Raw genomic sequence first — 16,249 nt, forward strand, 5'->3', positions numbered from 1 at the left:
TCCAGTGTAAAAAGGACAACTTCCATTCATATATTACCAGGACAACTCAGGTCATGTCCCCAAAGAATCAAGTGCACATGCCCATTCCCTCTTGATTTATTTCGTGATTTTAAAGAAAATTGGGTAGAAGGTGGATAATAAAATGTGATATGGCACAAGAGGAAGGTTTATGTAGCAGAATGTGCGAAGACCAGAATGGGAAATGGCTTAACGTCCTGCATATCGGGTCACATGCATCACCATCCACACGCTTCCAGCCGACACAGGCCCATTTTCAGCTGATCAAATGTGTATAATGTGTATAGCAGTGTTGGTCCACGAGCTCCCGAAATACGCATGAATTTGAACCCCATCATTCAGTTTTAGGTTCAGATTAGTGAACCTACATTTAGATTGATGAGTCACATAGACACAAAGGAGGAGGACAAGGTGTAGGGTAGAATGACCGAACTGTCTGGCTCACAAGAGGTCAAGACTGAGGGGCACATGAACAAGTGGACCAGAGAGGCCAGGAATGCCTGCCACGGATCCTATTGCTCACCCTCTAGCCGTCCTCTAACTGATGCCAGGAAGCCCAGGGCAACCTCAGAATTTTCAACATACTTACCTGCACTCGTTCAGCATCACGTTCATGAAGTAGAGGGTCATCGAGCACCAAGGCTTTTGGTGCCCAATCGGTTCTGTAGACCCTTGGAGGACAAGAATTACTGTGGGGAAGAGTGCTGGTTAGAGAAGGCTGCCGCTGAGCCTGGAGAGACAGCAGGTGCACTTGGGTGGCAGGGAGGGCAGGGTTTTCCATAGGGGTGAGCAGCCGCTGAGGGTGGGAGAAAGGGCGCGGGGTGCAGAGGTCCAGATGTGTCACGGACTGTGCAGTTCAGGGGGATAGTGTGTGCAGTTGGAGCTCAGCAGAAGAGTCAAGACACGGTGAGGACGTCAGGAGATGCTTCCAGGCAACTGAGTAAGGGGCTGATGGCACGGTGTTCTGGAGGACTTCTGTCCAGGGGAAGAAATGAGGAATGTGGCTGTGAACCTGCAGCATAACCAAGTGACAGCCAAAGAGCCAACCGCACCGAGGAAACCCTGCTCCCCTCCGGAGGCCCTGCCCCAACCAGAAGCCTGAAGGGCCAGGTTAGAACCAGGATCCAGACCGAGGACTCCAGGTCATCTTCAGGAATGAGAGGTGTCCTAGAAACTATCCCAAGCCCCCAGATACACTGTCTTGCGATGGGCATGGGGTCAGCAATTCTGAGACCGCTGTGCATGTTCTCTGGAATTGTGTCTGTACCCACGTGCATGGCAGGTGGTGACGCCGGGTGGCTCCCTGGTGGGGTGGGAGATTACAGGTAAGCGAGGGGAGGAGGCTAGAACGATCCGTGTGGTGGTGGGTTACAGGACAGATGCCATGTGAGCTCGTGTTGAGTTCCTGTCGCTGTAGACGCACGCCTGGAGAAGTACTTGAGGGGGCGTGAATATACGTCAATGTGGTATTCGCACAAAATGTCCTTGCACTGTCAGCTGAGGGTCCTAGATGCGGTGACACCTCCGGAATGGAGAGCATCTCTGCCACCTGTTGTTGGCCTCTGCCAGCAGTCTCCAGCAACAGGCACCGGGATTCCTCAAGTCTGTTCCAGGACCAGAACGGGGGATATTCAAGAGGGACCTGTAGCATCTTGAGGCACTAGACAGCAAAGATATGCTCAGCTCCACCCCGCACCCCCGCCCCGCCCAGTGATGGGGATAAGTCAAAGGGATGCAGGCAGCGAGTGAAAGAGCTCCGATTGGCCAAGACTGGAGCAATTTGAACCAGAAAACATGACTTTGAGACAAAGTGGGTAGCCTGAGGGAGGGGTCAGGTGAGCAGAGATTTGGGGACCTTGGAGCATGAATTCAGAATGAGTTGGAGAAGACAGGTGAAGTTAGAAAGATTAAAAGTGGGTCAGAAAGAGAGAGTCTGGGATCCCTGGGTGGCGCAGCGGTTTGGCGCCTGCCTTTGGCCCAGGGCGCGATCCTGGAGACCCGGGATTGAGTCCCATGTCGGGTTCACGGTGCATGGAGCCTGCTTCTCCCTCTGCCTGTGCCTCTCTCTCTCTCTCTCTCTCTCTGTGACTATCATAAATAAATAAATAAATAAAAGAAAAAGAAAAAGAAAGAGTGAGTCTGGGGGAGTGGCTTCAGGTGGCCGGAGAGCCAGGCTTGTGGGTGATTTTGCTTCCATACACAGGTGGAGTAGGGTTTCACGGGGAAAGTCTCACCTACACCCTAAAGACTAGGGCACTTCTACCCTGAACCTCTCATTTTCCTGAGAATTAAGATTTGCTTCCATTTTCCTTTCAGAATAGTCACTTGACATTTTCCTGGGAACGAGGCTGTTCTTCCCGCCCCAATTATGTTCCCTAAAGAGTGGAAGGATGCCCTTTTAACCACGTCTGTGCTGCGATTTGCTCCAAAACAAGCCAGTCAGTTGTACTCGTGTAAAACATCAGCAGGACTGACACGGCACCTGCTCTCCACATTGACACGGGCCTACGGGGGAGCCAGGTGCTGATTAGTGTGGGAAGTCCCGGTGCCTCTCCTGCTTGAGCCCATAAACCCGCCAGGTGGCCTGGGGCGGGGAGCCCCGCTCCCTAGGGTGGTGCCCATGTGCTGGAGGGCTCCCCCTCCCCAAGTCCCCAGCTGGGGTGGGAGGGCCACTTGTCTGCTAAGGGGGCATAAGAGTTGTTTCAAATTCCTAGGACAAAGTTGAACAGTGTGGGTTTGAAATTATCACGACAAGAAAGTTTCCACAAACCTATATGTAATTTGGGCCACCTTTGCTCCGGATGTGCTGCTTAAAAAGAAACAAAAACAGTTAGGCTCAGAAAATTCTTCCTGTTGGAGATTTCAGAAACGGCAGCGCCGCTCCGTAAGCGGGGGAGGAGGGAGGAGCCAGGGCCCCTCCAGGTGAGCTCTCGTGCTGAGATGCTGAGCCCCACCCAGGTGCCCATGCCAGCACTGGCTCTCAGCACTGGGGAGCAGCCTTCTCTCTCGGCCCACATGGGGGGGGGCAGGCTGCAGGTGCTGGGCAGCCCCTCGCCACAGACACATGTGCCTGGAGATAAGGGTCCCAGTTTCCTAGCCCCGCAGGTGAGGTCATCCCCAGGTGTGCTCACCGCTGCATCCCGGGGTTTTCTGCTGGAATGAGTCCCAGCTGCTCACACACTGATTTTTAAATAAACTCTCCACTCTGTGACAGCACTCTATTTCCAGAAGAGTGACCAGGACAGTAGGACGCTCCCATATATCCCACATGCAGTTAACATCTTACAGGAGTCGGCTGCTGGTGTCACAACCCGTGGACTGAAATCGATCGGTTCTTATTAACTAAAGTCTGTACTTTATTCAGATTTTAACCAATGTCCTTCCTTCTGCCTCGTAGATCCCACCCAGGGTAATGCCTTACGTTCACTCATCATGTCTCCTTAGACTCCGAGAGACAGATGGTTTCTTGGGCTTCTCTGGATTCTGATTGACGAGGCGGTTTTTAGAAATTCTACTCCAGCATTTCGTAGGACAGCCTTCAACTGAGGTCTGTCTGCTATTTTGTTTTCACAGGTTTACCCGGGGGTTATGGTTTTTGGAAGGAAGACTGCAGAGGTAAATTGCCTCTCTCCTCACAGCACATCAAGGGTACATGCTACTGACAGGACTGATCGCTGTCTGTGTTGACCTTGATCACCTGGCTGAGGTGTTGTTTGTCAGATTCCCTCCAGGTTTTCATAGTCTTTGGAAGAGTTGCTATGCACAGTTCACACCTAAGTAGTGGGGAGTTGCGCTCCACTCACTTGAGGGCGGAATATCAACACATATATTTTAAAAATTCTTCTACACAGAGCATCTGTCTTTCTTTCCTGCCTTCCTTTTTTCTTTTCTTAATCATTGATTTATATTTCTTTATTTTTTAAAAATTGACAAACTGATTTTAAGCTTCATATGAAGAGCGAAACACCTAGAACAGCCAATTCAATACCAGGGAAGAACAAAGCAGGAAGACTGACACTACCCAACTTCAAGACTTACCATAGAGCTACAGTAATCAAGACAGAATAGTATTGATGAAAGAGTAGGTGTGTGGGTTGAAGGAATAGAATAGACAGCCAAGAAATAGACCCACTGAAATATGGTCAACTGACCTTTTGCAAAAAATTAAAGGCAACTTAATGGAAAAAGGATGGTCTTTTTTTCCCCAACAGATGGGGCTGGCACAGTTGGATGCCCACATGTGAGAAATCAACCAATCAAACAATCGATCAATGTAGACACAGACCTTAGAGCTTTCACAAAAATTAACTCAAGATGGATCACAGATCTAAAAAATAAAGTGGATTAAAAACAAAAATGAAATAAAATAGTACGAAACTTAGAAACCAGAAGAAAGCATAGGGGAAAACTCTGGTTTTCATCACCGTGAGGTGTGGTGATGGGTTTCGACATAGCAACAACTTTCTTTAAAACCATGTGCTCTGGGGCACCTGTGTGGTGCCAGTTAAGCCTCTGAGTCTTGATTTCAGCTCAGTGGGGAGTCTGTTTGAGATTCTCCCTCTCCCTCTGCTCCCACCCCCGCTTGCGCTCACTTTCTCTCTTTCTCTCTCTCTCTAAGTAAATAAAATCTTCAAACCCCGCCCCCCACATGCTCTGTGAAACCAACTGTGAAGATAGTGAGAAGACAGGCACATGCTGGGAGAGACATTGCAAACCATATATCTCATCAATGTATGTACCCAAAATGTATAAAAGCCCTTAGAACAATAAGAAAATAACTGAATCAAAAATGAGTAAAAGATCGTAACAGATACCTCATAAGTAAAGATACCTAGGTGGCAAATAAACATGTAAAAATACCGTGCTCAGTGTCATTTTTCGCCAGCTAGTTATAAGTCAAAACAATGAGATACCACCACACACCTGTTAAAATGACCAGACTTGAAAATAACGGACACCAATAAGCACGGTAAGGGGTAAGGATGCCGAGCAATGACCTCTCGCTCACCCCTGGTGGAAATGCAAAATTTTTGCAAAAATGCAAAAATGCAAATGTACCCTGCAAGACGCAGGGGTCGTCAACGCAAGTTCTGCTCCATGACCCGGTGATTGTACCCCTAGGTATTTACCCACCTTTTGGGAAACTGTTCACGAGAAAATCTGCACATAAATGTTTACAGAAGCTTCATGCACAGTCTTTGAAAACTGGAAGTAACCCAGACATGCCTCAGTAGGTGAAGGGACAAATTGTGGCATCTGGTGGAATATTATTCAGTAATAAAAATAAATAAGGTGTCAAGCCAGGAAAAGCCAAAGAGGAGACTTAGATGCAACGCTAAGTGAAAGGAATCAGTCTGAAAAGTCTGCGTACTGTATGATTCCAATTACATGACATTTTGGAAAAAGGCAAAAGGCACCTATTGACAGTATATCCACCTGCAGTTGCCAGGGGCTAAGGAGGAGGGGGCGGGAACAGATGAAGTCAGGGTATTTTGGGGAATATAACTGCTCTGCGTGGTACTGTAATGTTGGATACGTGACATTAAGAATATGTCAAAAGCCATAAAAACTTAACAGAACAAAGAGTCAACCTTAATATGCAAATGTTTAAGAATCATTAAGAGGTTGAAGGATCCCAGGAAGAAATAAAGAGAATCTCACTGTGTGCCAGCGGCGTAGAACGACCTACCTGGAGGGGATGCGACAAGGTGCTGAGCTGAGTAACGGGAGTTTGTAGGACCAAAGGCAAAGGATTTGGACATGAGCACTGTTCCCTAGTGAATAAAGTTCCCCCACTCCATGGGGATGTGGGATTATAATCCTGATATCACTATACATCTACACTGAGAGTTAACCGCCTAAACAAATGGGTGTCAGATGGAGGGATTCAGGTTCCCACTGCGAAGGTGGAGACCCCTGAGAAGCAGGGCTGCATGACCCATGTGGTTATGGATTAGGGTTGGAGGCAGAGTGTGAACCCATGTTTAGCTTCACATAGAAGCAGAGACGTGCATTTAGAGATATCTACAGATCGTGCAGACACACGAATTAGTAATATGAACATCTATTTTTTTCCTCGGTCAGCTGGGAAGACCGGAAACCATGCACTCTATTAGAAGTGAGCATCCCTAGTATGCAGCTTAGTGCCCACTACTATTCTCCTTGGGAGAACGGCTTTTTCTGGGGATGTGCCTGGAGCATCTTGTAATGCAGGAAAGAAAGGAAGTGCTCAGACAAGCAAACAAACAAAACGACTCATTGATGAAGTGTGTGGAAGAGCACAGGAGTCAGCTGAAAAGCTCCCAGTGGCCGAAGCTGGAACAATATGAGCAAGAAAATGCATAAGGGAATATTGGATTAAAACACAAGTTCTAGAATAAAGGTCCATTAGTCTGTAAGGATATAAATTAATGATTAAATAAAGGAATCAATGAATAAAAGAGAAGAGACAAATCTCCCGCGCGCAGAATTCCAAGCAGTTTATGTAGATGCTCTGGGTCTTTGTGAGTAGGAGCATAACTCTCCACTGCCTCGGTGTTAGCTGTGCCCAGCACAGCACAGAAAGGGAGAGAAACAGTAACTTTTCAGCAGAGAACTTTGACGAACACGGCCTCAGCCAGGTGATCAGCTCGGCCCAGATAGGGACGCGTCATGCCAACATTGTAGATGCTTCCTGGGGTCTGATAGGAGCAGTGCTTTACTTCTACACTCTTCCAAAACCCATCACCCCAGTGAGACTGAGAGAAAGACATCACACAAATCCCAAGAGAGGGCATCCTACAACACACCTGACCAGTACTCCTCAAAATTGCTAAAGTCATTGAAAACGAGGGAAGTTGGAGACATTGTCACAGCCAAGCGGAGCCCAAGGAACCATGATGACTAAATTCAATGTCGTTTCCAGATGAAATCTGGGAGCAGAAGACGTGTGTGTGTGGGGATATTATATGGAAACTAAGGAGATCCGAATAAAGCATAGACTGTCGTTAATGGTGCACCAACATTGGCTCACGAATTGGGACAAAGGTGCCATAGTAATCTCAGATGGTTAATCAGAAAGAAAAGTAGATGTAGCGTATATGGGAACTCTGTACTATTCTTCTCAATTTCTCCGTAAATCTGAAACTATTCTAAAATATAAAGTCTGCTATATAAAAAAAAAAATCTCTATTTGAAGTACTCAAGATAGACGTTGCTCAAGGCCAGGTAGATTTTCCTGAAAGATGTAAATTTTGATGATTTTTCCAGCTCTGAGAGCAGAGCAAAGAACAACGAGACAAGGTTCTCAGGATGCTCAAGATTTCTCCCCTGTGATGGCGCTGCTCCTACATTTCTGTGTGACACAAAGCGTGCTCTGCTTGGCGTTTTCTGGCACGTGCGTTTGCCTTACCCGCTCCTAGTGATGCGCTACCCACCTGGAGGCCCTCAGCTGGCCATACTCGGCTCCAAAGTCCCTGGCCCAGGGAAGCATCTGACAGAACACATGTTGTTAGTAAATCCCCTTTTTCATTTCTTGTAGGTTTGTTAAATGTCTATTCTGTGCTGGACGCTGTCCTAGGTCAGAACCTAGGGCCAGAAGGCATTGAAGACACCACCTAACTCCTCCCCGTGGGACACCACACATGCTCGCAAACGACCTGTGGACAGATAACCACCAGGTGCGGCTTTGTGCCAAATGCCTCTGCAAACGATATGCATGCAGATGATTTCCACGCAGGGAGAATTAGGCATTCACTGCATGCCGTGCCCCCAAACGTAGTGAGCTGTTTGGATAATGACTTTGTCATATATAACTTACACTAATAAGAGCAAGATAGCTCTAAATTATTGAAGATGCTCAGGAAGGCAAGAAGAGGAGGAGAAACCCCACAGATTAACTCCCCCCTCGTTCCTCTTGGTCAAGAAAGGGCCATATCTGAATGGGAAGAACTGTGGGATTAGGGAAGCTTGATTCCAGTATGATCTTCCCCACCACGCATTCTCCCCGTAAACCAGCCCACGTGCCTTAATTTTGCAATCGATCCGTTTACCAGCAATCATTTAGGTGTCAAGGTATGTTCAGATAATTCACTCTTTTCACTTCCTCATTTGATAACTAGTGAGGTGGACCATGAGGAAAATATCCTTGCCTTCCTGAAGACTTCAGTCTACTGGGAAAGATAGAAAATGATCCAATAAGCAAGTAATGAATGTTTTTAGTACTAGTATTAGACATCTTCCTATGACCACCAACTTAGCACCTTGGATGAAGCCATCGCTCCTTATCTTTCCCCATGCAGTCCCTTCCCTGGATGGTCATTATATGTCCCTGGATCTTGATCACCCTCATCCCACCCACTCCTCCACCTGCCCACCCTCAAAGGCTTAACCCCACCACGGCTCCTCCTCAACCTGATGCTCCACGCTGCTCCTCCCCCACCGCAGAGTCTTCAGTGTTGGAGTTCACTTGGCCTGGAATCGCCTTCACCACCCCAGCTCCTTCTCACCCTTTGGCTGTTGGATTAGATGTTGTCTCTTTGGCAAAGGCTTCTCCAATAATCTCCGAGTAGGCATTGAATCCTCCTGGCTCTGGAGGTGAGAAATCTGGGTTTCAGCCTTGAGTACACTTGTGGGTGCAGCTCTGAGGCATTTCCAGCTATATTAGAACTGTTCTATGAATTCATTATCTCTACCAACTTCTGTGAGATTTGTATTTTCTTTGGCAAAGAAGCCGGAATGTGGGTCTGAGTTGGGGCCAGAAAAATGGTACGTGGAGAGTGAGTATCAGTTGGGATGTGAGCAGGGGTAGATAGCTGGCTGCAATCAGCCAGGGTCAGGCAGGGCAGAGGGAGGGACAGGTCAGCCACGTGTGTGCAGGTGAAGCCAGGAGGGCAAGGTTCAGGGCAAGTGGAAGTCCCATGGAACTCGTAACAGCAGCATCCACTTAGCACCTTGGGAAGCTCCTGGGAGCCAAGGGCCCGGACAGATGGGAAAGGACCACTCTTTCCACCTCTAAAGGAGTAGCACCCACTCATGGGGTGACATGCAGGCTCAGCGAGTAACACAGTGCCGCCCACGCTGAGCTCTCAGTTTCTGACACAGGTGACAATTAATCATTCACTTTGCTACACGCTGTTTGAGAGCCGGCTAATGGGCTGGGGACCCTCTTGCACGATGCAGGGCTCCACAGGACGCTGATGTCTGGAGTGGGACGTGGGGCATCCTGCAGAGTTGGTGCAGGTGCATTCCTGTGCTTGAGATACCACTTCATTGTGGAAGAAGCTTCTGGAGCCAGGGAGACTTGGCCTCATCTCCCAGCTCCGCCACCCACCAGCTGTTTGGCTTTGAGACAAAAGTAAGATAATAATTAATAAAAGCACAGTTAAAAATGACTCCTCCAGTTCCAAGTTCATCATCCTTCTCAACTGTTGGGTGGTGGAAAGGCCAAGAAATAATGCTCACGGAGGATCTGGTACAGTGCTTGGCACCCGGCTGTCACCCAGCCCGTGAGTCTGCATGAGCCCTCGGGAGGGGCTCCAGCTTCCCAAACCCTCCGGCCCATCTTGCCAAAACCACAACATATGTCACCTTTACCGCGCATGGCACAGAGGGGAATGTTGGTTGGACTTCACTGCATGTGTCACAACCACAGAACGTGCCTGCCTCCAAACACAAAAACAAACCCCGCTGTTTCCTAACCTGCTACACTGCATTCAGTGCAGCCCGGACGCAGGACGGGGCAGGTCAGGCTGGTCCGTCTCGCCAACACCACACAATTAATACGTGAAGCTCATCTCACAACATTGCCTTCCTAGGGCTTTGTCCATCTTCATGAAGGCCTGGCTGGCCGCTTCCTGATGTGAGTCCCTTGGAGGTGTTCACCCTGGTGGTTAGTCCACCTTCTCCCACTGTCCACGGTGACTAAGACGACAGAGCCACCGGCTGTTCCCTGTCATTTTCCTGTCACTGCTGAGCATGCATGAGGGCTGTTGTGAAAAACTCCAACTGTTTCCGGGAACAGGGGAGGTTGCCTTGGAAAGCTAAAAGCCCCACCAGGTCCCCACTGAGAACCCTTGTGGCGCCGTCCCCTTAAAATATGTAAATATGTCGCAACCTCGTGTAGAATGCACAGCCTGGAGCTCTCCAGGCTGATTGCTCAGATCTGAGGATTTTCTGACAGTTTGAGCACTGGAAACAATGTGAGAGCGAGGAAGAGGGAGGGAAGAGGAGCAGGAGAGAGAGAGAGAGAGAGAGAGTGAGAGAGAGAGAGAGAGAGAGAGAGAGAAAGAGGTGGTGGGGGGCAGACAGCACAGAGCATCGCATTTCTCTTCCTTAAAAGAGACACCAACGTTGACAGATCCATCCTTTTATTTTCGTGTTAGGGTCTCCAGAGCATTCTTATTTAGGTAGCGGTCTTTCAGAAAAGATACCGTTTTCAGCAAAACACACAAACACCTAATTCACTGGGGTGATATTTGCCATGGCGATTTTGTAGATGAAGAGCTATTTTGTAGTGTTTTGTGAACAAACTATTTTTAATAGTTGTAGGCTGATTCTTTCTTGGTGGAAACAATCCCATGGCTCCTGGCAGATTCCTGAGCTTCTGTCTCCACTTCCTGTGGAGCAATGGGCCCAGGACTCATCCCTTAAATTCCAAACAGGGATGTCCTGGGGCATGGTGGTCAAAGCCTTTGGATATCCGACTTTCCTGAATGAGGGTCACGGGCATGGGAAGTCACATCTCAGTGGGACCCAGGTGAGGTTTATGTCAACACAGAGGAAGATATAACGGTTATCAACATTTATGCACCCAAGAACAGACCAGCAAGATATATGACACAAAGACTTACAGAATTGAGGGGGGAAGGAGATCTCCACTAATAGTTGGAGACGTGAGTTCCCCACTCTTAGTAACGGAGGGAACCCCCAGGCAGGAGATGTGAAGGAAAAGTGTAAATATAGAGAGTTTGAGCAGCACAGCTCACGGACTGGCCCAAAAGACACGCACAGAACACGCCACTCAACTATAACAACGCACACGCTTCTCCAGGGCACGTGACATTCTGCACCACAAATCATAGGTTAGGACTCAAGTTAAGTAAATACATTTTAAAAGATAAATCTCATACAAAGTCTCTCCTCTGATGAGATGAAGTCAGAAATCAACAGCAGAAGAAAAAGCCAGAAAACTGACAAATTTGTGGAGACAAAACAACAGACTCTGAAACAGCCGATCAACCACGGGAGAAGTGCAGGAGAAAAGAAGAGGAAGGAAGGAAATAATGAAGATGAGGCAAGAGGGACGAGACATAGGGACAAGAAAAACACCGATTAATGCAACTGAAGATTGGTTCTTTGAACAGATCAACCAAATTGGCAAGCCTCTCCTTAGATGCACTAAACAAAAGGAGAAATTCAAATTACTGCAATTGGCAGTGGGAATGGAGACATTCCTAACCATTCTACAGAAATAAAAACTATTCCGAGACTACAATGACAACGGTGTGCCAAGCATTTGGATACTCTAGGTGAGAGGAGCAGCTACCTACAAACATGAGACCTGCCAAGACTAAACCATAAAGAAATGGAAAATCTGAAAAGACCTAGAACTCATTAGGAGGTTTTAATCATAATCAAAAATCTCCCAAGAAGAAATTTAGGAAATAAATAAACAAAAGAGACTTATGAAAAGCAGACTCTTAATACAGAGAACACACTGCTGGTCACCGGAGGGGAGGTGGGGGGGGGTAAGAGGGGATGGGGGTGAAGAGCACATCTGTCAGGATGAGCACTGAGTCACGTATACAACTGTTGAATCCCTCTATCGTACACCTGAAACTCCTATCATGCTGGATGTTAATCATACTTCACTTAAAAAGAGAAAGAAGGGATCCCTGGGTGGCGCAGCGGTTTGGCGCCTGCCTTTGGCCCAGGGCGCGATCCTGGAGACCCGGGATCGAGTCCCACGTCGGGCTCCCGGTGCATGGAGCCTGCTTCTTCCTCCGCCTGTGTCTCTGCCTCTCTCTCTCTCTCTGTGACTATCATAAATTAAAAAAAAAAAAAAAAATCTTAAAAAAAAAAAAAGAGAAAGAAAAGGAAAGCTTTCGACCAGATGGCTTCACTGGTGAATTCTAACCAAACATTTAAAGAACTACTACCTATGCTTCTCAAGGTTTCCCAAAAAATTGAAGAGGAGGAAATATTTTCTAACTAATTGTATGAGGTCAGCAAAGACACTAACAACAACAACAACAAAAAAACAAAACAAAAAAACAAAACAAAAGAAACAAACACTGCAGACCAATGTCCATCATGGACATTGATGCAAAAATACTCAACAGAACACTGTCAAACTTAATTCAGCAGCATATTAAAAGCATTATACACCACAACCAGGTGGGATTTATTCCTAGAACGCCGGGATGTTGTAACATATGAAAATCAATCAAAGTAATACACCACATTAAAAGAATGGATGAAAAACCCACATGGTCATCAAAATTGATGCAGAAAAAGCATTTGACAAAAATTCAACACCCTTTCATGATAAAAAGAAAAAAAAATAACCCTCAAGAAACTAGGAAGAGAAAGAAATTGCCTCAACATAATAAAAGCCATATGTGAAAACCCACAGTGAGAAGCATCATGTTCAATGTCAAGGACTAAAAGCTTTCCCTCTAAGATCTCTGATCTAATTTAAAGGACAACTTAAAAAAAAAAAAAAGCAATGATTGTGAAATTGTGTTGATGGGTATAATGTATCAAATATAATTTGTATGACAATAACCGTGCAAAGAGGGGGAAGAGAATAAAGCAAAGTTTCTGAGTGCCACTGAAAATAACTCGGCTCTAACTCAAAGTAGATTATTGTTTTTAAATATTTTATTTATTTATTTGGCAGAGAGTCAGCACGAGCAAGGGAAGCTGCAGGTAGAGGGAGAGGGAGAAGTAGACTCCCCACTGAGCAGAGAGCCCAGCGCAGGACTCGATCCCAGGGCCCTGGGAACATGACCTGAGCCGAAGGCAGATGCCCAACCGGCTGAGCCACCCAGCTGCCCCCAAAGTAGACTATTTTAAATTAAGATGCTAATTATACTCTGAAGGAAAAGCACTAAGAAAATAATTTTAAAATACGGTAGAAGAAATAGTAGGGAGATTAAAATATTATGGTAGGAAATATATATATTTAGCTCTAAAGAAGTCAATAAAGACAGGACAGAGGAATAAAAAGACGTAAGAGATATAGGAAACGAATAGCAAGATGGCAGATGGCAAATTATACCTTATCAGTAATTAGACTGAATTTAAATTTATTTTTATTTATTTTTTATTTTTTTATTTTTTATTATTTTTTAAGATTTTATTTATTTATTCATGAGAGACACAAAGAAAGAGAGAGGCAGAGACACAGGCAGAGGGAGAAGCAGGCTCCATGCAGAGAGCCTGACATGGGACTCGATCCTGGGTCTCCAGGATCACGCCCTGGGCCAAAGGCAGGCGCCAAGTTGCTGAGCCACCCGAGCTGCCCTGAATTTAAATTTAATTTTTTTTTTTTTTTTTATGATAGTCACAGACAGAGAGAGAGGCAGAGATATAGGCAGAGGGAGAAGCAGGCTCCATGCACCGGGAGCCTGACGTGGGACTCGATCCAGGGTCTCCAGGATTGCGCCGTGGGCCAAAGGCAGGCGCCAAACCACTGCACCACCCAGGGATCCCCGAATTTAAATTTAAATGGATTAAAAAAAAATAAAATAAATAAATTTAAATGGATTAGACACTTCAATCCAAATCGAGAGGCCAAATAGACAAAGTCAGATCCAGCATATGCTGTCTACATGAGACACTGAAGATCCAAAGCCATAAGCAGAAAGGAAGACACAGGAAGGCAAATTACTAACATGCAAACAGTAACCAAAACAGAGCTGGGGTGGCTCTGCTAATATCACACAAAATTCACCAAAATGCAAAAAAGGAATAAATAAATAAATAAATAAATAAATAAATAAATAAATAAATAAATAAATAGAAAGTTGTTACTAGAGACAAAGAGGTATATTTTATCGTGCTGAGAGGGTCAGTCGACCAGAAAGGAATCATGATTAAATGCATATATACACTTCACAATCGGGTCTCAAAATACACGAAGGATATAGGTAATCGAGGCAAGAAATAGGCGATGCAGCGATCTGTGCAGCCCCCCAGGGACAACCCTAATGGGCTGAAGACCGAGGAGGAAACAGAGAGCGTCTCAACACCATACACCAGTGAGACCCTCACGTAAACCCGCAGAGCACATTCCAGAGCCATGGGACCTTCTCCAGGGTAGACCATATCATGGGCCAGAAAGCAGGATTTAATCAATTTTAAAGGGCTGAGGTCATTCAAAGCAGGCTCTCTGACCACAACGGAGATGACAAAAATTAATTACGAAAGGAAATTTGGGAAATTCGCCCGCACATGGAAATTAAACCACACAACTTCCGTATAACCAGTGGGTCAGAGAAGACCTTTCGAGGGGGGATTAGAAAACACTTTGAAATGAATGAAAGCAAAACACAGCACAGTTCTTAAAAGTTTTTAAAGAAAAAAGATCTTCGGTCCACAACCTAACCTTCCACCTGAAGAAGCTAGAGAAAGCAGAGCAAGGCAAGCTCAGAGCCAGCAGAGGGAAGGAGGTAATAAAAATTAGAGCAGAAATAAATGGAACAGAGGGTAGAGAAGCAGTGGCGGAGATCACTCTGAAATTCCTGCAGGAGCCGTGCGCTGTGTGATTTGGGTTTGTTTCATGGAAATCAGTCTTTGAGAATGCGCTAGGAAAGGATGCGTGCACAGAGGGAAGCTCTCGGGGTTCAAAGGAAATCAGGACAGAAAGGAGCACAAGAGGGGTTCTTTCTGTGTCTTCTCGTGAGGAAGTTGAGAGGACAAGTGTGTGTTTGTGAAAACAAGCACACGCAGGAAAAAAATAATTTTCTCTTGGTGAGAAGTCTTCAGGGACATTAGAACCTTTGGAGCAAAATGCCATATGTTCTTTCGGATTGCTTCCATTCCTTGCTTTTAATCTCTGCTCATTTTTGTCCCTATCGTGGCCACGGGCAGTGACATTATTTAAATAAATGCATGTTTTTAGGCATCGATAACATTTTACAAAACCACATTCAAAGAAAGTTGCGGGCTTATTTTCATTCCCTGTTGATTTTTCCAATCTGATGAGTTGAAAAAGTTTCCTCACTTTGTTTGAAGTTACATTTTCTTGATTAATACTGATTAATGGGTTCTTGATTAATACTGATTAATGCATTTCCTCTTTTGTCAAACAAATGTTTGCATTTGTCATATACAATGCAAATAAGTTCCAAATTGGTCGTTTAACTTGAAGCGTTTTTACCCCTATGTGTGTGATACAATGCTTTGGTTTTGTCAACTCTATCGGTATTTTGTATTTAGGATTTCTAATGTCATGCTATGAATAAGATCTTCTTCTGGCAAGACTGCATACTATAAAGCTAAATTTTCTTCTAGCGATTTGATAATTCTTTTTTACATTAAAGTTTTCATGTATCTGGATTAATTTGATGTAAAGAATGAGATTTTGAAGTAATTTTATTTATTTCCCCAAACTTGATTAATCCCATCATCATTTACGTGATGATACCTCCTCCATTAACATGGCTGCTAAGCCAGACACTAAACCCTTCCAATATGCAAGAAGGAGATCTTGTTCCATTGATCCATATATTTTGATACCTTTGCCACAATTTTTTAAAAAAGATTTTATTTATTTATTCATGAGAGACACACAGAGAGAGAGGCAGAGACATAGGCAGAGGGAGAAGCAGGCTCCATGCAGGAAGCCTGACGTGGGACTCGATCCAGGGTCTCCAGGATCACCCCCTGGGCGGAAGGCGGCGCTAAACTGCTGAGCCACCCGGGCTGCCCAACACAATTTTGTTTTTATTGTGGCAAAATGCATATAATATTTGTCATCTTAACCATTTTACTGTATCTTATTTTTATTTTTTAAAGATCGATAGATTGATTTTAGTGCGAGAGAGACAGAGAGAGAGAGAGGGAGAGAGAGAAACTCAAGCAGATTCTGAGCTGAGCATGGAGCCTGTCACAAAGCTCTATCCCAGGACCCTGAGATCATGACCTGAGTTGAAACCAAGAGTTGGTCGTTTAACTGACTGAGCCACCGAGGCACCCCCACCTTAACCTTTTTACAATGCACAGGTGAGAGGCGTTAAGTAGGTCA

This window comes from Vulpes vulpes, chromosome 14 (genome assembly GCF_048418805.1).
Source record: "Vulpes vulpes isolate BD-2025 chromosome 14, VulVul3, whole genome shotgun sequence".
Lineage (NCBI taxonomy): Eukaryota > Metazoa > Chordata > Mammalia > Carnivora > Canidae > Vulpes > Vulpes vulpes.